Source organism: Mustela erminea, chromosome 13 (genome assembly GCF_009829155.1).
Source record: "Mustela erminea isolate mMusErm1 chromosome 13, mMusErm1.Pri, whole genome shotgun sequence".
NCBI classification, from domain to species: Eukaryota; Metazoa; Chordata; class Mammalia; order Carnivora; family Mustelidae; genus Mustela; species Mustela erminea.
The window spans coordinates 13,113,992-13,140,667 of NC_045626.1; the positions used below are offsets into that span (position 1 = coordinate 13,113,992).

General features: G+C 46.8%; 1 protein-coding gene across 3 annotated transcripts in view; it reads left to right on the top strand.

Annotated features, from left to right (window-relative positions):
- The window catches only part of BCL2 (BCL2 apoptosis regulator), a 164,842-nt gene that overhangs the window by 23,196 nt on the left and 114,970 nt on the right, over nucleotides 1-26,676 (top strand). The gene's annotated exons all lie outside the window — the stretch shown is intronic.

A 26,676-nucleotide genomic window follows, 5' to 3' on the forward strand; every position in this document is an offset into this window, starting at 1 on the left:
CTAGATTTTGTGATTCTCTAAGTTTCGAAGGCTAGGGATCAAGTAGGGTGGTATTAATATCCAATCAGTGAGAGCATTGGGGTTTGGTTTTACTGCTTTTTCTTTTGTCTAATATACTCGGGGGCCCCTGGGATCCGTGGTAAATATCATCACTGGCTTGGACCAGTTATTTGGCCCTGAATGAGTCAGGGGTTGGGTCTAGGATTCCCTTAGAGCTTTGGCCTGTGCACGGGTGTTGTCGCATAATGTCTACAAACATGTATATGTATTTCTCTTTCCTGGCTCTCTTCTCTTCACCCCTGTCCTTTCTGTGAGTCATAATTATTTCTTATCTGATCTCTTGGAAGTCTGCCTGTTGTGCAGGTAGTAACTCTCCCCCACGTCGATCAGATGCCGTAGAAAATCACTGCTCATTCTCTGTCTGCAGCTGTGTTTCCTGCTTTGCACCACCTATGAACTGAAATCTCCTGGGCTACCCATGAAGACTTAAGAATCTCACTCCTTTCCTTTGTAAAGACTAGGTTTTAATTCCTTTGGGGAGGTGTGGGGAGACAAAAGCGCTTGGATCTCGAGGTAGCTCTGTACTTCGTAGAACATCACCCCAGGACCACATTCCCCCACTGAGGGTTCCAGCCACCTCTTCCGCCTCATTATACTTTGCCGAGCGCTGAGAAGCCTGGCATCGTTTCTGCTGGAATGAAAAGATTGGCAGAGCTGCCCGAGACAGCAGTAGCACAAAACACTGTGGCAGAAGGTTTGGTCTATACCAAGGCAGCCAGAGTATTAATTGCATTCTCTGTGATCACAAAAAAAAAAAAAAAAAAAAAAAAAAAGCGCTGAATTATTCTCTTCGTGTTTTAAGAATGACAGGCTTTCGCTCCGCCAGCTCTAAGTGTCGTGGTATCACATGGCAAGGAGATGCTAGATTTGAAAAAAGAAGTTTCGAAGTGAAGATCTCTGGTAGGCAGCTAGTTCTTAAAAAAAGATCTAAAGATGAGCTCTTTCACAGTGGGTACCTGTAGAAGTTAGGAAATGGGGGGGGGGATTTCTCTCCATAAATGTATGCGGTCTCTTATATGTTCCCATTTCGAGATCTTGTTTTAAATTTTGAAATGAGACATTGGAAGTTCCTAGCTACAGTTTGTTTTTGTGGGTGGGTTAGTGAAAACGTGGTCAGGAGGATTTTGAGATGTGCTTATCTTCCCCCAGACCCTGTACCAACAGGCTGGGGAATAACCAAATGTCCGCGCCAGGCACTCACCCGCTTGTGGGGAGCGTACCCCGTTCACACCCCCATGCTGACATGTATGTCCCCCAACACACGCCCGGTCCTCGCCCAGTCACCGCCACCCCCAGACCCGCAGAGGATATTTTGTCGAGACTGTTTGTGATGGTTTAACTTGGTTGGGAGGGGGAGAATAGATAAAGCAGGTGTCGGCCCGTGTATTGGGGATTTTCCTCTGGTGAAAATTGTTGTTCTGTGCCGCACCCCACCCTCCCTTCACAACCCCGAAAAAGAGAAGTATGTGCGTTGCTGATGTTCAGGGTTTGAGGGTGTTTTGGTTTAAAGTGCTCAGGGGATCAGAGAGCATTTCGTTCTGGGTAGTGCGGTCTGGAGAAGTGTTTTGGTTTCATGTGATGAGACCTGTCTCACCAGTCCTGCTGCTTGGGTGTTCTCTCTCTCTCTCATTCTCTCTCTCTCTCTCTCTCTCTCTCTCGGGCGGCGGGAGGTGCAGGGGGAGAGCGTGCAGGGGAAGTAGCTGCTGAGAGCCTGGCTGGATGCTGGTAGGAGGAGGCTGGGTCCCACCGGCTGCACCAGAGGCTTCGAGCCCAGCTCCACTCTTCTGAACTTGTCCTGCCAAAGCGAGGCTCCTCCAGCGAACACCAGCTTGCGGTGGGAGAGCCATTGTTGACATGACTGGTCATCCGCAACGGGAAGATGCCAGATCGTGAAGACCTTCCGTCTTCGGGCTTCTGAGCCCACTCCGCTCAGTAGGGAGCTCGTTTTCTTTCCTGGTGCATGGTGTGGGAGAGCGCTTCACTCCATGGAAACTTCTGGAGCAGAAGCCTTTTCTGACAGCCCCCACTCCCCCCACCAAAACACACCCGTTTCACCCACAGAGTCAGGGAGAACCGTTAAGCCAGTCCTCAGTGCCCTATCTCTGGCCAAAGGACCATTCATTTAAGATGTGGGAGAGAATGGCTCTGCCGTTCTCACCTGCTCAGTGCCAGGCACGAGCCCCTCTTCTCCGGGGGAGCCCTGCTCTGTGATCAGAGTGCAAGGCCCTGCCTGGAACTGTGGATGTAAGGCGATATGTAAAGCCTGCATCATTTCTAATCCATGTTCCTTAGTTCAGAAGAATAAAATCTTTCTAAAATATTGTATTTGTTTCAGTGTCCGCCTTAATCTGTCAGATTGCTGTCCATTCATATCTCTGACCATAAAGGTTACTGTCCAAGCTGGGACCTTACAAGGGTGAAAGGAGGTGTTATTAATTACTACACTGGGACATCGGGAGAAACTGGGATGGTCCCGGCATGGGCAGCTATAGGCATAACCCTGGATGAATTCACCTTCTTAAGGATCTGGCATTACTTTTTTTAAAAAAGGTTTGTGCTAAATCCTTTCTGCATTTTTCTGAAAACCAAATGGACTGTTTCATAGGTTTCCATGTTGGAACAAACCACCCTCCATACATCTCCCTGAGAACCACTCTAGCTGACCTATGACGTCTTTCCCTGGGTCTTGTCTGGACTCCGGGTTTCCACGCCAAAGAGACAGCCCCATGGAGCTCTCCTGTTCTGTCTCACTCCCGTGAGCTCAGCACGGCTCCCAGGCTTCTTGGCCTCTAACCCAGCTTTCTTCCCATGGTATTCCTCTGCTTCACAAATACACCCCCTTGTTTAGGAGTCTAAGATTAGGAAAAAGAGACATAAAATGGGCTCCACATCTCTTCAGTATGGTCCCCTTGCACTTTTCCTCCATGGGAAGGGAGAGCATCTAAAGCATTCCTGTTCTGGTCTGTTTTAATGAGGAAGAAAAAAGAATACTCAGGAGTAGTCCAGGACCTCAGTGGATAGTGTGACAGAGAAGGTTCCAGATGAACGAGGTAGTTCTAGGCCGTTTGCTCTCCTTCATGCTGTTGAATGGGCTCTCGGGTGCTGTACTTTTGCATGTTGGGAGAGGACACCTTGGTTTAACTACAAACCCCAAGAGGGTGTTTTCTCTGTTTATTCCGCCTTCTGTGAGTGAGGCCAGGCGCAGCAGGCTTGCGGAGCCCTGGACACCTGACGAGTATCGGTTTCCAGAGCTGATGAGGGCCTGTTGAAGGGCGCTAGGCCGCGTGTGCCGGTAGCTGTCCAGCTAGGTAATGCTCCCATCAACACGGTCCTGTGAGTCCTTGATAAGAAGAGTGATGACTTTTTGAAAAACACAGAATATTTTTCTCACAGCCATGAACTTCCATCTCCCCGGTCAAAATGATAATACACTTTGGGAACAATTTAGAGATTCTTTCAACAAATGAAGAATGTAAACCCAGCACATGCGCCTCAAGAATTTGACATTGGAAGAAAATCTGCTTCATCCCACTAAAGTAACTCTTGTGAAAACCTCATCCTTTTTTTTTTTTTGCTTTTTTTTTTTTTTTGCTTTTTTTGCACTTTTCAATGTGCAGCTAAATTAGGCCACAGGAAAAGGATATCGTACCTTCAAAGAGCCAGGGGGGTTGGCTGGGTTCTTTCTATTCGTGGAAAACAGCTGTGGGTGCCGGGGGTAGAAGTCAGGCTTTTTGTTCCACGCTGAGGTGGGAAGGTTCGGTGGTGAGACGCAGGGCTCCGTTGTGGAGGAGGGAGCAGATGCCGAGCGGCTTTATCAACATCTTCTCCGCGTTTGAAATGTGTTGATAATGACCTGGGACAGAGAGACGGGTGGGACAGGGGTGGGAGTAGGAAAGAACATTCCTCCTACACAGCGCGCACATCTCCTCTTGTTTTTCTGTCTGTGGTGGCTGCAGATGAGGTGAATCAGGTTATTCGTTTCCCTGGCCTTCTACCCAGCACGAGGGTTTCTTGAAGCCCGTCGGGGCTGTTGGCCCCGGCGAAGCTCGAAGGAAGCCCGTGGGAGGAGGGCCGGCTTGAGCAGCGGGCGACATGCTCCTGCTTCCGTCGCGCTCCTTCTCTCAGGTCCAAGGCCCCCAGTGGGATTCAGCTTGGGTCTTGTTGAAAAGGATTGCTGCTCTGGCCCTTATTATGGGTGAGATGTGGCAGTGTTTTCTTTGTTCCAAGTTAAAAACCAAGGTTAGGAATTCTCTTTTGCTTTGAAAACCATGTTCTGAGGGGGGCATGCTGAGTAGATGGCTTGGAAGGCCTTTGAATACTGTTTCTCTCTCTTGTTTCCTGACTTTCTTTCCAGGGACATTCTCTACTCCCACAGTTTCAGTAGTGTGTATGGGCAGCTGATTCCTGAATGGCTGTCTCTGCAGAGTCCAGTTCTGCCCGTGTGTCCTGTGTCCTGATGAACCTGCCCTCCTGTGGGCAGCACAAACGTAACATATCATCACAAATACTTAATGCAGGAATAAACTCGTTATCCTTCCAGAACCTTCCTCGGACTCCACCGTTGGGCTCCACGTGGGCATCCCCATCACCCAGAGGCAGGACTTAGGATGCCTTTCTCGTGCTTCTGCTCAGCCCGTGCAGGGAGCTCCAGGCCCTGCCATCGTCGGTGACTTCCTAGGCTGGCTGCCACGGCCCTTAGTAACTCTTGCCTCAGAGATCCCATTAACCTGCTCCAGTGTCTGCTTCTTCCAGTTTATGCCTTATAACAGACTTGATGAAAATTCTTCCCTGATTAAAAAACAAAGAGGCTCCTCTTCTCCTAGAAGGAAAAGGAGCTTGCTGCTAAGTTCCTCCCTTGCTGGAATGCTCGTCCTTCAGCGGCCCCAGCTGCTCCGTAGCAAGGTTGGCCAGGCCTCAGACCCATCCTGTCTTCTCTGCTCTGGGCATTTTTGTTCCTGCTGCCTTTTTTGTTTGTTTGTTTTTTAGATTTTATTTATTTCTTTGACAGACAGAGAAAACAAGCAGGCAGAGAGGCAGGCAGAGAGAGAGAGAGGGGGAAGCAGGCTTCCTGTGGAGCAGAGAGTCTGATGCGGGACTCGATCCCAGGACCCTGGGACCATGACCTGAGCTGAAGGCAGAGGCTTAACCCACTGAGCCACCCAGGCGCCCCTGTTCCTGCTGCTTTTAATGCTCATAGTGCTCTGCTTCCATCCATGTTTTCCAAAATTCTGCATCTACTTAGTTCCCCTGGAGGAAGGAAGCTGGCCCTATCGAAAGCGACTCCACTGACCTCTACATCTCGACCATGCTTCCAGCCTTCCCTGGGCCTCCCTTCCAAGCTCTGATTCTGCTCTGAGGCACAGATGTTTGCTTTCCTAGTCTTTCTTCCTCTCCTAGGCAAGAAGTATGTGGAGGCCCAGCCTTACCTCTTCTGCATTTGTCTGTTCACCCCTGTGCCTGGTGGTCTCGTACTAATGGGTGCTCAGTGACATCTGCCAAAGAAATGAATCAGTGAATGAAGTATAGTGGTCTCGTCGTCCCTTACTTTAGGATTTGTTCACTTCCCTCCTGGCTTCATTCATTCGCTCAGCCATTATTTAGCGAGTGCCTGCCTCAATGCGAGGCATCTGGCTCCAGCAGCAGCAAAGCCAAGGTCTCTACCAGAAGGGGCTTCCATTCTACCTTCTTGCCAAGACTCCCCAACTTTGCAGTCACCCTACTCAGCTCTTGAAGAAACAGAACTGCAGTTATTTTCAATATTATTAACTTTATATTTTGTTATTCTGTGAATAAACCTTGCTGCCAAGAAGTTCTGCCTTCTTGGTGCTTTGCAACTTTGAGGATCTTGTTCTTAAAATTGGCGACGTATCCCCGTGGCTGGGAGGGGGTTGGAAACACTACTTCTTTTCGCTGCCTGACAACCAAATCAAGGCATTTTGCAAATTGCTCTGAAAGAGTGACAAAAGTCTCCTTGATTTTGAGGTGTTTTTTTTTTTTTTTTTTAATCTGCAGCATTGAAACTTTTGCTAGACTGCTGCCCCTGGAGTAGGAGCAAGTAAGTGCTCATCTTCCTTGGTTAATTGCTACATATTATAAAACAAAACAGCAGTGAATTACATCTGGGCATCAGTAAGAATGAAAAACAATTGTTTTTCAAAGTTTGATCTGTATGTTACCAATAAGGAAGAAATTTATCTTTTGTAGTATAGGTATATGAAAATAGGGTAGTGTTAGTGGGAAAGATTTATAGAGAAAGTGCCTAAAATTTTTATTGGATCCATATCGTTCTCTATTTGTGATTTTGAGTGACTGTTGGTCACAACACACAGACTCGGAATAATGTGCTGTCTTCACGTAGGACGCTCTAGCCACAAGTTCTTTTTTATTGTAGCTGCAGTGAAACGGTATTTGTGGAAAGATATTGCTTTCAATGCCAAAACCCAACAATTTTGTTTTCAAATTCCTGAAAACTAAAAAAAGAAATCTTGGTGACATAAATGTTCCAAATTCAAAATGTCCAAAAGTGAACTCATCAACTTCCTCCTTGAGCTGCTGTTCTCTGTCTGTTCTGTCTGGGTAATGATATCACCGTCCACCCAGACCAAGCCCATACTTTCAGATCATTTTCAACTCTGTTTTCTCATCTGTGAGGTAGAACTTTCCTGGATGATGTCTGGAGATCCTTCCCAGCTCTAAAAATCTATAGTCTACAGTTCCGTGGTTCCTTCTTGACACGAATTCCCCACACATCTCAAGCCCACCTTTGAATGGTCTCACGGGGAGAGTTATGAATTGGCCTCACTCTCTTTGAGCACCTGTTCCCAGCCCTGTTCATTCTCTTTGCCAAAATATCTTCCTAAAACACTGTTCTAGACCTTGAGAAATCCTCATTTTCTCAGAGCTTCTGTTTCCTAGTTAGTTCGTGGCTGGTCAAGAATATAAAACTATTAGCTTCAAAAATTCTTAATACCTTCTAAGAAAGTTGGTTCCTGGAGAGCCCCTTTGTCTTCCCAATTCAGGTGACGGGTGGGAAGAGCAGAAAAGCAGTCAGTTGCTCTGAGCAAGAAATCGTGCCGCGCAGCTGCTGGGGTAGGAGAGAAAGAATGTAGAGACAAGAGGATAGCTACAGAGGATAAGAGGTTGTGGGGAGAGGTGTGTGCAGAGGTGGTTCAGGGTGAGTGCTGCCGTGGAGTGTGCTGGTTATCTCCTCGGTGTCCTGCATTGGAGACCTGAGTTCCTTCAAGGCCCTCAGAGCTGTGTGGGACACCTTTAGGATGGGTCTTCATATTGTCACGGGAGTCAGGAGACCCAGATCCACAATGGGGGTAGTAACATCTACCCCTGGGGCACCGAGTTTTTGTGAGGTTTGGGTCCTAAGGAAATGTTGACCTCCTTCCCATGATTCGGTGCCACCTCCAACCTCTCATGTCACCTTCCACCCCTCACCCCGAAACTGCGCCCAAATCCTAACTCTATAGCTTCTTATGCAGGGGCTTTCTGGGCTGGCACTGGTCCTCATTCCCGCTTACCTCTCCCCTTCTGTCTCCTCTCTCCTTCCTGCTCTCCCCTCCACCCCCAGCCGCCCCAATCTCTTCGTGGAGTCTCTCCTTCAATGAGAATTAACCTTCCCTTTGTCTGGGTTCTCTCGGTGTTTATATAAGGCACAGTAGCATTGGATTGTAATCATTCATGTATGTCCCTGCGTGTCCTCCCCCACCAACTGTGTAAGAGGTTCTCAGTTCATATCTGATGAACTGAAATTCTTTCCTGGACAATCGCAGCAACTTTAAGGATCGTAAAAGGAACAGCGAGGCTGTTCTTTTACATGGTGCTCCCGTTTTGTGTACGGGGAGCTCGCCTGATTGGGGGCAGATTTTATCTGACCCATGTCCCGAAGCTGTGACTACCTCACGTGTCTGTGGTCTGTTTTCAAACAGCTGTCATAGGGTCAGAGCCCCCCAGGAGACCCTTTTAGGATGCAATCCAGATACACCCAGTGCAGGACGGACATCCTGGCCCTGATGGAGCCTGGCAGGCTGCTCCTGTGGAAAGTGGGTGCAGAAGCCCCCGTTATGGCCGCTGGGAACCCATACGGGTACCTCCCACCTTCCCACACCCTCCTCCAGTAGTCTGTCTGTCGTCGGGTGTAAGTGGCCACCAGAAGGCAGGGAATACGGAGACGTGCTTGGTGAGTGAAATCGAGTGGGTGCACTTCCAGCCTCCTCCAAGTACGCCCCCATTCATTCTCTCCGCTGCCAGCACCCCCTTGCTCTCACCGTCCCTCCCTTGTGCAGTGAGCCCCTTGGTGAAAGCCCGGCTCAGCGTTCCATTCCCGTGTCCGATCCGCAGCACATGGCTCGCATATGTTCAGTGTGTGGCCCACACAGGCCTCTAGAAGACGTCTCCCGTCCGGCACCTCCCCAGCCATAACCCATGTTGTATTTGCATATGTGCCCCTTTCCCAAGATCGCGGGAGGGGGGCGCTCTCTTACCCACATACGGCCCCAGTTAAGCCGCGCAGCCTTGGGGAGACTTCTGGAGCATCGCAAGGGCCCCTTCCGCCGCCTGGGGCTCCGTTCCTGAGGTCAGCCAGAGACAGAACCCAGCAAGGACAGAGCCTCCACCGACATTTTTCTTCCCACCCGGCCCATCTCCAGGGCAATGGTCTTCAGCAGAGAACAACAAGCCCTCATTCCTTGCCAGGGGAGTTGAGTACACAAGGCTCTTGGACGAGTGAGAAGTTCCCCTCAATGACCTTTGTTTTTCCATTTAAAGCGAATCCTTGTTCCAGCCCCCTTTCCTCCAGCTGCTGCTTATAGGCCCTTCTGGGTCCCTTGGGGGGCGCAGCCGCAGGTGAGCGGGCCGGGGCCGGCCCTGACCACAGAGCGGAGGTGGGGAGCCTGGTCTCGCGAGAGCTCTGGGCCTCCGCGACGCGCTGCCGGCAGCGACTTTCCCTTTTCCCTGGCGTCTACACTCGCTGGAGTGGAGCCTGAGAGGACCTACTGTGACCTTCCGGGTTCTCCCAGTCTGGATCCAGAGCTGCGTAAGCCTGTCTTGGGTCTGGGGGAGGAAAACCCCCCACTTCTCTCCTGCGTCACCTGGACTACGCTGCAACCAGAAATGTGGGCAGGAGGCCCCATGGCCTTTTCGGATGAGCTGTTCGAACCTTTAGGGGCAGTACGGGGCTCGGCTCTGGAATTTTAGGTCCTTGAGGCATGGGTTTGAAGGTAACTTTTTTGGATCTAAAGTTTCAAAGCAACCAGCTGGTTTTAAGGTCCCCATGGAGGGGAGAAGCCCCGCCACCAAGGGCCTGCGGAGGCCGCACACGTGGTGTAGGGAGAGATTCGGAGCCTCACGCTCAGGCCGGGGTGGGGGGGGGGGCAGGGCCCAGCCGTGCTCGGCCACCTTGTTGGGAATGACCCCAGTGGGGAGTCTGAACGCCTTTGGTTCGACTCAGTTCCTGGCAGTATCTCCTTCTGGGGCCCCCAGAGAAGGGAGACTAAGCCTTAGCTTGGCATGGGGGGATCTCCACCGGAATTTTGGTTGCTATAGACTATATATCTGTGTCCCTTCCCAAAATTCATAGCCTTTGGGAGATGAGTAGGTCATAAGGTGGGTCCCTCATGAATCTGATTAGGGCCCTTATAAAAGAGACCCAGAGAGCTCCCCAGAACCGTTAGAAGTAAGTTGCCGTTGTTCATAGATCACTGGGTGGATGCTCTTCTCCAGTAGCAGCCTGGGCTGACTGACACTTGGGGGTCTCAACCTTGGGCGCACATTGAAATCGCCAAGGCAACATTTAAAAATCCCAGGCCACGCCTCAGACCAATTTAATCAGGATATATGGGGATGGAGGGTGGGACCCGGGAATCCATGTGTCCCCAGGCGAAGATTGCCAACACCATGCTTCCAAGCCTCCCGTGGCACACAGGTACCCCTTTCGGTGACCGGCTACAGTTAGGGTGACAAAGGCTGGATCCCGGTTGCACAGGAAAGAAAAGCTTCTTTTGTGTCACTGAAGGGTCTGAAGTCAGATTTTCCACTGGACTGAGACACAAACGCCAAGTTTATTTTAAAAGTGCTCTTGATCTCCCTCAAACTAGGAAGTCTAGAGAATCCTGTGGGAGCCATTTTTTCGCACATTCGAGTGCGCCTTTCGCTTCCCCTGCCCCGAGCCTGATGGTTTTCTCCATCACCAGAGGGGCCTTGGGGCTTACTAGGAATATAATTGAACTGAAAATTCTGGGGTTGTGCACTTGGGTGACTGGGAAAGTGACTGAAATGGTTTTTCACCACCCAGTGAAGAGTGATTTGGAGGGAATGGGCGTCTCTTTAAATTGCCCGCTTTTCTGTCACGTTTCTAGTTTGGGACGTGGGTCTCACAAGCAGAGGGGTCATTCCTGGCTGAATCTGTCCAATGACGATTTGTCTAAAACTTTAAAAGGAGAAGAGCAGCACGGTACATTTGCATTCAGTTAACCATGCAAACCTTTTTAAGCTAACAAAATAAACAACTAAATTGGTGGTTTGTTTTATTACCAAAATGGTCGAGTGGCGGAGGCAGGAAAAGAGTCTACCTCCCAGGCTGTAAAAGGTTAAGTGTTCATGTCAAGGAGGACCAAAAACCTGAAAAGCTTTACTATTTGGCCGAATTTCACCGAAATCAGAAAGTGATCCGTTTGATAGCTAGCAAACAAAAAGACCTTTAGCGGTGACACAGAATGTTTTTAATTCTGAGGATGGGCTTTGCAGAACTCTGCAAATGACATTTGTTTTGGCTTTTGGTGTTTTTGTTGCCATGTTTATTGCCTTTAGTTCCAAGTGGGAGTAGTTTTCTGCTCCTAATTACCCAAAAGGCAAGAAAAAAATAACTAGAATTAAAAAGGGGTGGGGAGGGGAAATATGTCCTGAGAGTTTCATTAATTGCAAAATGAAGTTAAATGGTGCGTTCGATAAAAGTACTTCTCAGAACCGAAGGAAGATTTCTCAGAAAGAGCCCATTAAAGCTGGATCCTCTAAGGCAGTGGAAATCCCAGGAACAAAAGCCAAATGCCTGGGAATTGAGTTTCAGAAGAATTTTTTTGAATTGGTGCAGCTTGGTAATTTACAAAATGGGATGGAATCGCACACTGTTCTAAAATCTGTTCAGCTAAAATGGGATAATACATTTAGCTTACACGGACCACGCACGCTCGGCTCTTGCTATTATTATATTATTTACTGCCATTTATCAAGCATTTTCCTGTGGGCCAGAGCCAGTGTTTTGACAGTGGTGATTTCACTTTTGATGATTACAGAGATTCAGTGCCTTTCACAGAAGTCATTAGTAGATCATACAAGGGTCATAATGCCAACTCTTCGGCGCTTCGAGTAAAACCTGTGACGGCGTTTCAAGTATTATTTAGGTAGATGTTAAAGCTGAGCTTGAAAATAAGATTTCATTTCACTGACATGCTTTATAAATTGGATCTCTCTGTTCAGGAGGAGAAAAGGAAAATAAACGAAGTCAACTTTCTTTATTGTTTAAACCAAGGTTTAAAGTGGATATGGGGGCGGCTCATTTTCAAGGCCACGATTAGGCTCTTGCAGGCCAATCTGGGTTTTGAAGATTCGAAGCAGTTCTGATAAACTTCCAGGGTAAATTCTGATCTTTTGGCCGATGAGAGAAATAAGTACTAGTTGCGTCTCATGGATTGAAATTGCTATTTAAAGATAATCAGAGTTGCAGTTAATTATCATTATAGGGTGACCTGTTGCTTAACTTTCTTAATTACATATGCTGAGAACTTGGGGGTAACGGCGCTAACTGAACTGAATTATTAGGTTGAGGAATATTAAAGCCCTTTTAATCAACGAGAATCTTTAATTTAGCCATCGGCATTAAGTTTACCTTAGCTGATGACGCCTATGGGCTACAGTTACACTACAAACAGAGTATTTGGTAAAGCTGATAATACTGGTTACCGCTGTGGACTCCTTTTAGTTCACTCCTTACCATTAGAAATCCCTGTTGGTGTTTATGTTGAAACATGGAATAACTTAGGGAAATTGTTCACTGATCTTGGATGGAATCGTAAAAAACCAGCAACTACGAACAGCCAGACGGATAAACCATGAGCCTCTACGGGTGTCTTCTCTCAGTCGTGCACGTGTTAAAGTTACCTTGTCTGGCTTGTGGAAGTTCCTTACAATTACTGTTGCTACCATTTCTGTTTTCGAATTTTAAAGTAGTTTAAAAAATTGTGGCAAAATATATATAAGATGAAATTTACTACTTTACTTTGGAGCGGTTCGGTAGTGGCGTTTGTGCCGCCGTCACCATCATCTGCCTCCAGAACTTCCCGCATTTTCTCAGACAGGAGCTCTGGACTCATTAAACACTCACTTGCCATTCTCCTCTCTCCCTCGGCCCCTGGCAACCACCATTCTCTTTCTGTCTCTTAGGAATTTGATGACTCGAGGTCCCTCGTATAAGCAGAATCATATTTGTGTCACTTAGCATTATGTCTTCAAGGTTCATCCACATCGTAGTGTGTGTCAAAATTTCCTTCCTTTTTTTTTTTTTAAAGATTTTATTTATTTATTTGACAGGGAGAGATCACAAGCAGGCAGAGAGGCAGGCAGAGAGAGAGGAGGAAGCAGGCTCCCCGCTCAGCAAAGAGCCCGATGTGGGGCTCGATCCCAGGACCCCGAGATCACGACCTGAGCTGAAGGTAGTGGCTTAACCCACTGAGCCACCCAGGCTCCCCAATTTCCTTCCTTTTTAAGGCTGAATAATATTCTGTTGTATGTGTAGACTACCTTTTTGTTGGGTGCGTATGGAGGAGTGGAGCCGTCATCGAGGCAACGCCAGCCAGTTTCCCAGAATGGTTGTATCAGTTTACACTCACACCAGCTGTGTTTGAGAGTTCCCGATAGTTACACTGCAAACTTAGAATTGTCAGTCTTTTTATTTTGGCTATTCTAGTGTGTTCGTAGTGGCATCACACTGTGGGCTGTGTTTTTTTTTTTTCATTTCTCTGATAACCAGTTATACTAATTGTTTTTCATGTTTATTGATCATCTGATTTTGTGACATGCCTGTTCAAGTCTCTTGCCCATTTTTCATCTGTGTCTGGAATAAAATGACTGTTTCAGTGTGTCTGGGTGAGACAGCTACACCAGACGTCATCATGGTGTGGTCACATGTCCGGGATCCCCGAGTAGGATCCCTGGAAATGTGGCAGCCCTCAAGGCAGGTGCTGCAGATGTGTTATATGGGCAACTTAGTGACAATCAGTGTGGCCTTTAGTGATGTGAGATTTCTGAAGTGGTGAACAGTTCTGAGGGAAGTTCTAAATGACACAAAGTAGATTGCTCCCTATTGTGTTCCCGGACTGTGTGCTAATGCAGATCTCAGAGAAGACACTTTGTATTAACATATGAAATGCAGTCAGTTTCTCCCTGGAAGGGACATCCAGGGCATGGTGGAAAGTCCTAGGGGATGTGCGACATTTCTTGATCAGGCTGGGCCATCCCACGCATTTAGGTTGTGATCCTCTAAACAGCATCGGCGAAGAGCCTACCAGGACAGTCCCCGTGGATTTCCTAAACGCCCCCGGTGTGGTCTGCTCTCCTCAAGAAACATTGTAGACCCCGGCACACTCTCGGAAGGATTTCGGGTTTTGTTTTGTGTGGGATGGGAAACCAATAGATGGTTCTGAGGAGAGAAGTGAGGCGATCTGACTTAGGTTCTGGAGGAATCTCCTGACGATCAGTAGAGTGGAGAATGGGGTTCAGCGTCTCTCAGTGAGAACTTGTTCCCTGAGAGAGAGCTGCAAAGGGGCTGAGCTAACCTCAGTCTTTCCCCAATGAAAGCCTGTCTGTAAGCCCCTGAGCTTCCCAAATCCCCCATCACAGGGCTTCCGTAAGCAGCTCAGCCGAATTGGCTGTCCACCTCAATGTACGGGCCCCATGGTGTCCCCATGGTGTCACTTGTGCCCCAGACCCTTTCTAAGCACGGGTGCTGGCCGTCCCCTCAGGTAGCTTCCACCGTCACACCCCTCATCAGGTTTTACTCCCCTTCCTGCAGGAAGTGACAGATCTATACAAAGCAGTTATAAGTACTTGAACTTCACACTTGACTTCTTTTGCCGGGGCGGCTTCCCCCTCCAGAGCATACACACCCCTCTTGGATATGCTGCCCTGTGCTCAGGGCTTTGCTTTGGGCCAGCAGTCGCAGGAGCATTTCCTGTAACCGGAATCCCCCATGCCAGGCCTGCCAGACAATAGATAGATAATTGGATAAATCCTAAACTGGAAACTGCAAACAATAAAAGAGAACACTGCACGGTAATGTAGTGCGTGCTCCTCCTCGCTCGGCTGTTTACATATGAAACTACTTAAGCAAGTCCTTTATTTTTCAACAACAATGAAACTCATTTAGTCATGAAATTCAGGGGCCCTCTCAAAGCGTGTTTAAGAAAAGAGTCAGGGCTGTATCGTGTTTAGCACCAGAGTGAAAAGGCACGTTCCGAGTTCCCTTCCAGCCTGTGGGCCTGTGGGTGTGGGGGTGTCAGCGAGGACGGTGAGGGGAGGGCTGCTCGACGCTCGCCCTGGTGGGTGCAGGGGTGCTGGGAGAGGAGCCTGGGATCATTGCTGTGTGTGTGTGTGTGCGTGCGTGCGCGTGTGCGGGTGCGTGGGTGCTAGTGAATCTCATATGATTTAACCCCCCGGCCTCAGTAACTCAGTGGTCTTGAGGTCACCCGCACTTTGGCCATCAAAAATTATTTCCAGATTTTTTTGTTGGTCATGGAGTCACGGATATTGGAGCAAAAGAATGAATGTGTAGACCATAGTGGCTGAATAAATACTTCCTCAGGGACCACACACACACTTAGGAAGGCAGAATCTCTTTCTGTTTTTCAGGGTGTCCATGAACAAATGTCTGGGTTCCTAAGGGTAAGAAGATAATAATAGCAGGACTGTACACGTCACAGCTTGAGCATTGCTGGACTTGGAATTTTCTATCTAAAAAATTATGCTTTTATGTAGATTTACCAGCTAGATGGACGAATGCCTGGATTCAGCCATGTTCCTGAAAGTTTCTTCCTCTGGAGGGTGGGGAGCTCCGGGTGGAAATCGCCACGGGCCGCCCCCCACACAGTGCCTTCGCTCATATGTGGCAGGTGGAAGAAAACTTTATTGCTTCAAATTAAGAGAGGGAAGAATTCAAATATTGACCTTTGTGGGTATCCAGTGTGGGAAAAGTGTTATTTAAAATACCTTTAGAAAAGGTCAACTCCCGTGGTAGATGGGCCTAATCAGAGTTTAGCAGGAAGTTCGGGTATCAGTGTATGAAATGATAGGAATGATCCAAATTTGGCCAAATCAGAAGAGAGAGAGAAAAAATATCTTTCCCTTCTTTTTGATCTGGAGTGAGATTGGAAATAAGAAGAATCAGGGCCTCGAGAATGAGGACGGAGAACATAGACTATGAACATGGCTTTCTAGAGCCTTTCTTGAAAAAAAAGTTCAGAGTTTCCCCAAAGTGCCTTTTTCCCTCTTCACAAACGTGTTTTTCTTCCTTATTGAGAAATAGCATCTCAGTAATCTTGGTTCATCCTTTTATCGTCTCCTTACTATTCCTTTGATCTGAGATGCTTAGGACCCAAGAAGCAGAGAGCATCCTGATTAGGAAGGTCTGAGAAAGATCTCGGCTTTGTCTGCTACTATCGCCTCCCAAGTCCAGAGTTAGGGGGGAGCCACACAGCCTTTGATCATGAACCATGGACGGTTAGAACTGGAAGGAACCTCAGAGTCACCTTGTTAACTCCCTCATTTCATAGATAAGAAAAATAAAGAGTTAAAGAGACTGTCAGGACCTGAAGAGCTAATTGGTGGCTAAGCTAGCCATCTAAGGGTAGATTTTTGATGAGGAACTTTCTGAAGTTCTTCAGATAAGCTCATATAACTGACACAGAAAGTAGGAAGGACTCGGAAGTTCTTTTTTTTTCTTTTTTTTTAAACCATAGGCTGTTTTAATTCTTTATGTGTCAATTTACTTTGGTTTGCCTTTGACCTTCACCGCCCCCGCTGAACGCGTAAATTGTGGTTCTTAATTTGCTCTCTTTGACATGTTTGTGAAGGACTCTCTTTTTAAGGAATCAGTAGGGTCGAGAAGGCAGAGTGTTGTGCATTGCATAGCTCTACTTTGCAACCGAAACCAGGGTGACCTTGGAAGTTCTTAGTAGGCTGACACAATGGAAAACCCGGATGGTAGTGCTCTGTGAAAGGTTGCCGGGTGCGATCTCCGCATGCACTGGCTGATTAGTTTTGCAGGAAAATCTGACCAGGAGAACGCATTCCGCCCCAGCATTGGCTTTGTTCTTCATGTGTCCAATTTATACTCTCTCTGTTTTCTCTTTAAAATTCGCCACTTAGAACTTTCCTTTCGAAGAAAATGGACTTTATTTTTTTAAAATATATAGAGAGTTATGGAAATGTTGCTGCATTACCAAACCCTCCTAAAAGGTTGGGAGGCTTATTTTATCTGGTCCCTGTCTTTCCTGTGATTTGATACTGTGTTATAAAGAAGATGTAATGCTAAAGGTCTACCAAGAGATGTACAGCAGAAGCAGCCTCAGAAACAGAAATTGAATTTATAGGCAGTGAGATAGGATAATTAGTTTTTATATTTAAAAATATCCTCAAAGTGGAAGAGTCTGTTGTCTAAGATAGGGAACGGAATTGAGTTTGAGTCCCAGTATCTCAATAATAGTTCGATGGAAATTGTCTGCTTTGTATAAAATAAACCTGTGGTGTATATGTGTATATACAGATGTGATGGGTATATTCCTCTCAAACACATGAATTAAAGTGTCCGATTAAAAACATTCAGACTGCACAAACTGTACTTATAGTTCTTAGCCTTAAATGTTGTTGATACAGCTAAAGATGATTGGATTAGCCCACTGTCTGCCTTTTTTTTCTTTGAGTAGTTTATTTGGAGTTCAAAATCAGCCAGAGATCTTTTTTGCTTTTCGCATGGAGGGCAAGCGCTGTATCTGATGTTTACTCAGTTTTATGTTTTGCCTCCAGCTGTGGATCACTGCAGAATGTACATTTAAAATGCTCTCCGTAGATAAAATGATGGAAGACGGGAGTATGACGTGTCTGCTGGTGTTAGATATGCATAAATTCAGCATACCTTCTGTTATGATACTGTTTTCACCACTGGTCTCTGTTGTTCACAATTGGCAGAAACCAGATCCTGGTTTGGGATCTTGTGCGGACTTTTTTCTTTCCTGGGTTGCATCGTGGCTCTGGGAGGGCATCCCCTCTGCAATGTGCCGTCTCCCCAGGCGTGGTCAGCGGTGGGGAGACACCTAGCATCTGCTGGCTGGACTGGGGCTCCCACACGTGGGGTCCGTCCCAGGTTCTCTGCTGAGGGTTCAGCTGGCGAAACCGCACTGTGTGGGGCACCCTCGTTCCATGGAGAGGTCTAAGCCCGAGATGAACTTGGAAGCCAGAGGAAGCCAGGTCTTCCTCCTCATGGGTTCTCCCGCCTCTGCCTCTGCACAAAGAGAAGTCAGAGGCCCGTACCCCTGGGTACCTGCCGTCTGGATCGCAGAAGGATTCAGCAACCCTGCAAGCCTTCTCTCTTTCTCTCTCTATACCTCCTGTCCTCAATCTCTGTTTCCAAGGAAGAAAAAGAGATGGTGTATCAAGCCTAAACCTCTGGGTCCCCTCTTGTTACGTCAAACTCCAAGATGACGTCCGAAACCTCTTGCCGAACTGAAATGCTAGATCAGGTGCTGGCGCGGCTCGTGGCCTGGGGCTGGGAAATCTTTCTGTTGTGGAAAGGTGGAAAGGCAGCCTGCTGGTTGGGGTGTGGGTGTGGGTGTGGGTGTGGGTGTGGGTGTGGGTGCGGATGTAGAAAGTGGGGCGGGCTTTGGAACACCATTTGCCTTACTGATTGTCTCGGAGGCGACTGAATGCAGAGAAAGGCAAAGCTCAATGCACCTAAACACTAGAGACGGTCAGCGGGAGAGGCCGTCTTGTTCCAGAGCGGTTTTGGTTCAAGTGCTGCTCCTTGTGGTTGCTTGAAGTTTCCAGTGTCAGATCAGATCAAGTTTTCTTTCTCGAGGAACCCACACCTCGCATGCTTGTCCGCCATCTGTTCCTTTCCATTGCAAACTGCTCTTTACACAGTGTTGCTCGGTGTTAATTAGAACATGTGTCTCTTTGTCACTCATCCGGGGAAGGGGTTAATGATGATTTATGTCCCTCTAATTGGTTTTCCTCCAAATGGTTATATGTCATTTATTATTTTATCAGAACCCTAAGAGAATGGGAAGAGGATGAACATCTAATTTTTATTTCCCATATTCTTTGTTAAGAGATGTGGTTCTCCAAGTTCTTTTTTTCTTTCTTTCTTTCTTTTTTTAATTTGAGACAGAGAAAAAGAGACCGAGTAGGGGGAGGCGGGAGGCGCAAAAGGAGAAGCCGAGCCCCATGGAGCAGGGAGCCCGACGCCAACTCGATCCTAGGCCCCTGGGATCACGACCTGTGCCAGGGACAGATGATTAACCAACTGAGCCACCCAGGCACCCACCCAGGCACCCCCAAATGTGCACTACTTACCAAGTAGTAATGCACATTTACAGCTTATCAGACAATTTATTATTATTCATGTTTGTTGACATATGTGAATTTATTTTTGAATAGGTAACATGGTCACATGATTCAAAATTCAGAAGATCCCCAAATCCCAAAAGGTGTGCAAGGGAGAATCTTCTTCCTGCTGCTATCCCCAGATAACAGGTTTCCTTTTCCAGAATCTATGTTATCAGGGTATTTGTGTGTGTGTGTGTACTTATGTAACTCACGTGTGTGTGTGTGTGTGTATATATGTGGGTACATGCAGATGTACATGTATGAGTTATGTATATATGTATATACTTATTTTCCCCCCTTTCTTATACAGAGCATGGCAGACACACATGCTCTTTTGCATATGTGCTTTTCACTTAAACGTATTTTGGGATTCAGTGTGTATCAGGAAGTTAGGGGCAAGCATCCTCTTTCTTTGTTAAAGCTACATTGTATTAATGTACTATTCACGAGTCCCTTACTGACAGACATTTAGGCTGTCTCCAGTTTTTCCTGGGGCAATGATGTTGTGAATCGCTTTATATCACATGATTGTGTGTATCTACAGGAAAGAAATCCCAAAAATGGAACTGCTGCAGCCCCAAGTTGAGTGCATTTGTCATTTTGCTTGACGCTGTCACATTGCCCCTCCTAGAAGCGAGCACTTTCCTGCTCCGACAGCTACAAACAGCCTCGTGTACGTTTGTGGCAGTGACCGGTGAAGTAGCTCTCTCAGTTCATGGTCTCCTTTATCTCATTTTGAGTGATGCTGGCTAGAGTGAGCCATTCACAGTAACAGGAAAATACCTGTACCTGGCTGTATGTACATCCGTTTCAAAGATGGAAACCTCTTTGTGCTTTTATCCTCTATCCTCTCAAACACCAGTAAACTCTGGTTTCTAATAAATTAGATAGCAGCTTTATACATTGCTGTGTTATCGACAGCCTTTGTGCCGCAAACGCTGGAAGATACCTAATCCTGTCCTTTATAGGATTACCCAAAGCATATTGCTGAAATCAGATTTCAACCGAAATTATTTTTCAAAATAATGCATTTCTAACTAATCCAATTAGACTTAGATTTGTAGGGATATCTTATCTGATATCTTTTAAGATACAATATTTTAAGTCAATTAAACTCCATATATGTTGGTTTTTGTGAAAAGTACATGGATTCTAGAGAAAACACCTTTTGACAGATAACAATAGGAAAAATGTCATTTTAGATGAAAAATGGCCACCCTGTCCTAGATATTTTTCTTTGTATTGAGCTTTAGATGGCAGTCCCTCGTGGCTATTTGTAATGACTGTTGTCTTGCTATGCTAACTGCATCCGTCTAGATGATCCCATGACCCCTAATGGAGAGAGAAATCAGGAAGTCGGTTATTTGGGTTAGGTCTCCTGGCCCATGTTCCTTACTTGCTCTCAAAGGTTACAAAAATCTGGGGCGCCTGGGTGACTCAGATGGTCATGCATCTGCCTTCAGCTCAGGTCATGATCCCTGGGGTCCTGGGATCGAGTCCCGTGTCAGGCTCCCTGCTCAGCGAGGAGCTTGCTTCTCCCTCTGCTTGTGCATGCATGCTCTCTCTCTCTCCCTCTGACAAATACATAAAAATCCTAAAAAAAAGAAATTACAGGGGCATCTGGGTGGCTCAGTGGGTTAAGCCTCTGCCTTCAGCTCGGGTCGTGATCTCAGAGTCCTGGAATTGAGCCCCACATCAGGCTCTTTGCTCAGCAGGGAGCCTGCTTCCCCCACCACGCACCCGCCGCCTACCTCTCAGCCTACTTGTGATCTCTCTCTGTCAAATAAAATCTTTAAAAAAAAAAGTTACAAAAATCTCTACCAATTGGAAAATACATTGTTCATTTCTTTTTTTTTTTTTTTTTTTTTTTTTTAAATATTTTATTTATTTATTTCACAGACAGAGCTCACAAGTAGGCAGACAGGCAGGCAGAGAGAAAGAGAGAGGGAAGCAGGCTTCCTGCGGAGCAAAGAGCCCGATGCGGGGCTCGATCCCAGGACCCTGAGATCATGACCCGAGCCGAAGGCAGCAGCCCAAACCACTGAGCCACCTAGGCGCCCCACATTGTTCATTTCTTGATAGACTGAACTTTCTATCTTACATTGTTTAAATGTAAGCTAATAATTTGCACAGTTAGAGATGGGTACTGTCCGTGGCATGGATGCTGTCTTCTTTCCCCTGGAAGTCCCTGCCTCCAGTTTCTTCTGGCCATGAAAAGACATGGCTTCTTATGATGAATACAAAATTTGAAAACTGAGCACCTGCTGCATGAGAAATAATAGGGTTTTCCCTTTGGGATAAATATACTTGCCACAAACTTGCAAATACTGAAACAAACATTGTGAATGGTAAAATAGGAATATTTCTACTGCCCAACCAGGAAATCAACCAGTCTCTAAAAATGAAGTCACTTGAATGTTTAATGACAATTTTGAATTGTTGAAGTAATCCATGCTGCCCTGAAACCAATTTTAGTCCTCCCTCATATCTAGACTCATAAATTTTTAGAGCTAGAAGGAGACATGGAGATGGTCTCAGTTGTATCGGAGAGAAAACTGAAGCTGAGAGAAGTTTAGCATCATTTTGGTGAGAGAGGATCAAAGCTGGCATTCTTGAATCCTGGCCCCAGACCTCACCTGGTGGATTGTTCCAGAAGTTTTGCTTAAACATGATTTTTTTTTTAAACCAGAAAAAATGTTTTAAAAAATTAAAAAATAGAACTAGAAAATGTACACTCTTGATAAATCAGTTCTAAGTTCTCTTAGTAAAACATTTTGGTAGGTAGACTTAAAGTAGGGTTGATTTTGCCAAAGACCCTCCTCGGGAGAAAACCACAGAATGCCCATTCTAAGAAACATCTTGACAGTGACCTGTTGAGACAGGCTTATGGGGAAACACAGTCTTCAAGAATGTCCCCCATGTTGTGGAAAATACCCCTGCGGTACAATGAGAACTTTCTAGTGACCTCAGCTGTGCATGAAGAGAGAAGCAGGAGGATGGGAATGTGAGAAAAAATGAAGGCATCACCATTGGGTAGCTGGGATTGATTAGAAATGCACTGTTTTGTGCAAAGCTTTTGGGAAACCTCTTGTGAAGACTTCAGTTCTGTTTTTAGGAAAGAAGGAAGACAGAAGAAAGACAAAAAGAGAAAAGGAAGAAAGGAGAAAGGGGCAGAGGGAGGAAGCATGGGTCTTACCGCATCGCACACAGGCAACATATCTTTTCAAACGTCTCTTCTTGGACCAAAGGGACCGTAGCTGTTTGGTGGCAGCGGCCCTAACCATTGTCTAGAACTTTTAAGTATTAAAAATTTGTCCTGTACCTTCCAGAGCTGTGTTAGCTTCCCAAGCCCTTCATCCAAGGTTTAGACACCAGTAGCTAAATATGGATTACCCGTGTGGCCTTGGAACCTCGACAGGTCTGGGGCTTAACCTACCATCTTCCCTTCTCCTCATACCGGTCCGTATATGATCTTTTCACTGAGTTGCATTGGAGTCCTCTAAATAAGCCAGGTCAGAACTCTGGGATTGTCCCCAGTTCTACCTGCAACCCCTCTCCCACCCCACCCATCCTTCCTCCTGTCCTGTCCTCTGCCACAGTCTCACTTCACAACCTCGTCATTTCTTGAGTGCTGCAGCAATCTCCAGGAGGCCTCTGCCACCCAGGTTTTGTCTCTTTCCAACTTGTCTTCTAGATTGTTGCCAGAGAACGCTTTCTAGGAAAGCCTGTCCAATCGTGGAATTCCCCTGCCTGAAATACTCCATTTGTTTTCCATCCCCCACGGAGAAACTGACCTGATTGACCCACACTCAGTCCTTCACGCATGCCTCTTGCTGTTCTGCATCTTCTCAGGCCACACACCGTGTAACCCCCCCTTCCACTCTCCTGCCCTGCCCCATGCCTGCTCGCAGGTGCACCACTGCGTTTTCCTACCCCCTGACCTTTGCACATGCTGTTCCTTCTGAGCAGCACCTTCTGCTTCCCCCCTGCTTCCCTCTTTCTTGTCTGATTCTTACTGATATTTCTGATCTCAGCTTAGATGGCTCTTGATTAACAGACCCTTGTGCGCACATTTACCATGTGCTAGGAGTTTTATGGGTTTTACGTATATTTATTCATTTACCCCTCAAAACCTCAGGAGAAACAAAGGATTAATATCCCTATTTTATGGATGAGGAAACTGAGACTTTCTCTGAGTGATAAAGTATCTTCTCTCATTAGTCTGCTGGTTACAAGGTTGGGCCAGAAGCCAACTTTCGCCACTGTTTAGCCCTTGATTTTGCTTTGTATGTAGCGTGTTATCTATACGTATATGCATGTGTGTATCCATACATATGGGTATGTGTGCATTTGTATTATTCTTTGAGTTGGTAATATAAACACATATTATTAAATTTAAAAGATACAAAACATACAGTGACAAGGAGGCCTCCACCCTAACCTTGTATCCTTCCCCCTTCTCCCTCCCAAACAGCTGTTGCTGTGAGTCTCTTTTTTATGGCTTAATAATAGGCCATGATAGGTCTATATATAAGTTATTTAATCGGTCTGCTCTTGTGGGATCTTTAGATTGTTCTCCAACTTTTGCTAGGACAGACATAGCTGCAAAGATTGGCTTTTTACAGGTACCATTTTGCACACATATGAGTTTTATCTGCGGGATAAAATCCTGGAATTGGAGTTTGGGGTCACAGGGTAAGTGCACTGATAATTTTGATAGATAGTACCAGATTGTCTTCGTAGCGGATGTATGTACGTATCCTTTGGGTAATAATTTATGAGAGTACCTCTTCCTTCCCTCGTCTGTGTACGTGATGAAACGTTCTGATGTTCCCCGCGCCTGAAACTTTTATTCTGCATTTCTCTTATTATGAGTAAAGTTTCGTATCTTTTAATGTGTCTGTGAACTGTTTGATTTTCTTTTATATTAGCTGACTATTCATTTGGCTTGGTTGGGTCTTTTCTTATTTATATATAGGCTTTCCTTATATATTGATGAAATTAGCCTTTTGGGTCAGATTTATGTTTCAAATAGTTCTCTGGTTTGTCATTTGTCTTTTGTCTTTGTTTATGGTGCCCCCATCCCCCCACCCCCCCACCCCCCCACCCCCCCAGGGCAGAAAATTGTTGTATTCGTGTAACCAGGTTTATCAGAGGTTTGAGTCACAGGGAGACTGCCCTGTGCCATGCCTCCTTGGTAAAATTCTCTTCCATGTGCGTGCACGTGTGCATGAAGTTGTGTCAGAGAGAATCGGTGAAGTATACAAGCTTAGAGAACAGATCCTGGGGTCCTACTGACCTAACTCTTACCTCTGGCTTCATCTCTAACTAGTTCCACAAACCTGGAAGAAATGTTTAGATCGGTTATTGGTGCCTCCGCCCCGGGGTTACCGTGCACATCAGCTGGGACAATAGGAACGTGTCTTGCGTTTAATTACTGAGAGCGGCCTTTACTCTGTTATTATTTCTTTTCCAAATGCAATCATCGTTGCAGGAGGACAGAAGGCCTTTCTTTTGCTCTGCATTCCTCCTGCCATCCTCGGGGCGCTCCCAGCCCCACTCCCAGCCTCAGCCCGTGCTCTGCTGGAAGCGCATGAGCGCTCATTTTGATTGCTTGGTGTTTATTTTGATCTGAGAGGGCGAGGGCTGGAGTTCTTGCCGGAGCCACCTGGAGTGCCACAGGTGCTTCTCCAGACTCCTCACTTGCCAGGGGTCTGTCTTTCCAGGCCCTCGAGGACCCTGGCGCCTTACCAGACCGTGAAGTTTTCTTTCTTTCCTGGGTCATCAGTGAGCATGCGCAACAGCCCCCCACCCCACCCCCTGCCCTTGTGTCTGTGCCTTCCTCCTCTGGACATTCTTTCTCTGGCTGTGTCAGCAGTCGCCTCACCTCCCGCACCTCTGCGGGCCCCTGCCCTCCTTGTTCCAGTCCCGCCCGGAGCGGACTTGCGCCTGTGTGCTCCAGGTGGTAGGTGCTCTGAGCTCTGTGCGAAGGAGCAGAGGAGTGAGCCGTTGGGTGCAGGGTGGGTCTCCACTCCCATAGAGCCGGTGGGGCGCTATCACCCAAGGTAGTAAGGTGTTTCGTGGATGATCCCCCTAAAAATTTCTGTGCTGCCCCGGTCTGTTCATGCTTCTTACAATTTTGGTTAGTTGCTGTCAGACTTAACTCCTTTAAAATATTTAATATGATTAAATAATTACTACGATATTTAATGTGCAGGCTGTTCAAAGACACCAGTAATTTGGAGGCAGAGCCAAAAGTTAGGCCTTCATTTCTTGATTTTTATCTCTGTTGGTTCCTTTAATTCTCCTTTGCCTCTTTCAGTATTTCCTTTGTGTGCTTAATTTTAATAGTGGCCCCTTGCCTTTCCAGTGGTAGGAAATGTAGTGGAGCAGCAAATAAAGTCATCTCGTGTTTAATTTTGCCACGATCCTTGCCACCAGTACAATCATGCTTGGAGCACAAGCGGTGGGCTTTATGGTGGGGTCTGTTGGTTGTGGGTCATGACTAATCCAAAGCTTGCCAGGGTGGGGTCAGGGAGTGAGCTGAAAGGCAAAGGCAAAGGACACATTGGAAAGAAAAAAGCGACCCAGAACTAGGACATCAAGTTGATTTAATTTTCTGGGCGCCTCCAGTGCCATCGGCCATCCAAAAATGGGTAAGTCACAGATCCCAACATCAAAGGCAGGACCTCCTGGGTGCTGAGCGCCATCCTTACATTTTTATACTTGAGATTTGCAAAGAATCCTAAAAGGTGGGAAACTTTATTCCAAGTTTTATGGATAAGGGCATTGAGTTGATAGGGAGTTGAGTAACTTGTGATCCCAGAGTGATCTCAGAGCCATGATTATGATGAGTGAACCTGGTTTTAAAGCCCAGAGTGTCCGGGTGCGTTGCATTGCCTTCCAGGAACGCAAGGTCCAGAAAAGGGTAGTGGGTCCTAACAGTGATGTGACTTGTTTTTGGTGGAAAAGTAAAAATAATGATGCGAACATGAGAGAAAGGTACGGTTGCCCTGGGCTTTCTTTCTGGTTGGAGCTTTTGGCTCTGTAGTGCTGTTCAATATGGTGAGCGTTCAGGAGAGAAAGGTCACCCATCAGCCGTCCTGCCCCCCCAGCCCCCACCTTGATCAAAGAAGTCTGCTTACCACCTGACTCACCTGCAGGTAACAAAACAGGTTTTTAAAATATGTAATAAAGGAGCACAGCCTGTTCCTCTGGCAGCGGTCCCAGTGGACGTAAAACTGTACTCGACTGCCTGGAACCCTGGGCCCAATGGGTTCTTTGAAAAAAGAAAAATGCTCAAGGTTCCAGACTTCCATTGGGATGTTACTAGAATGTTCTGGAGCTTGCCCTCACAGCCCTCACTTCCCACCACCGACACCTCTGCTGCATATTTGGGGGCAAGTCATTTCACTGTCCACATCAGGTGCCCCTAAATGTTAACATTCTCTCTGAGTGGGGAATTTTCTTGGGAGGATTTCAGCCCATCTGTGAGAGATGTCAGTTATCTCCTCTGTTCCTTCTAGAAGTAGCTTCTTTACCCCAGCTTGCAATCTTGTTGTATTCCTACGTGTTTTGGAAACAAAGTGTGCAGTAGGAGAATTCCTGCTTTGTGAATATTGGATCACTTTGTTCCCTGGCACAACAATCTCTCCTTTGTATTAAACATCTGAGAACAGAAGTTCTAAATAACATTTTTATATTCCCTGTTGATACGGGTTCTTTATTTGGGGACAACAGTTTGGTGTTTGTGCCTCTTAGATTCTGATGTACTTTCCCTTTTTCCAGTGACGACGTCCCATACCCACAGCCTGGAATTGTAGTGGTGATGAGTGGTTGCCTACCCTCTGGGGACTTTCTTCTTCTGTCCCTCTTGCCTCCAGTGAGTGACCCATGGCATCATGGGATGACCAACTGGTCAGAGCACAGGCCGCTAACCCGCTGGCCCGACCGTGAGCC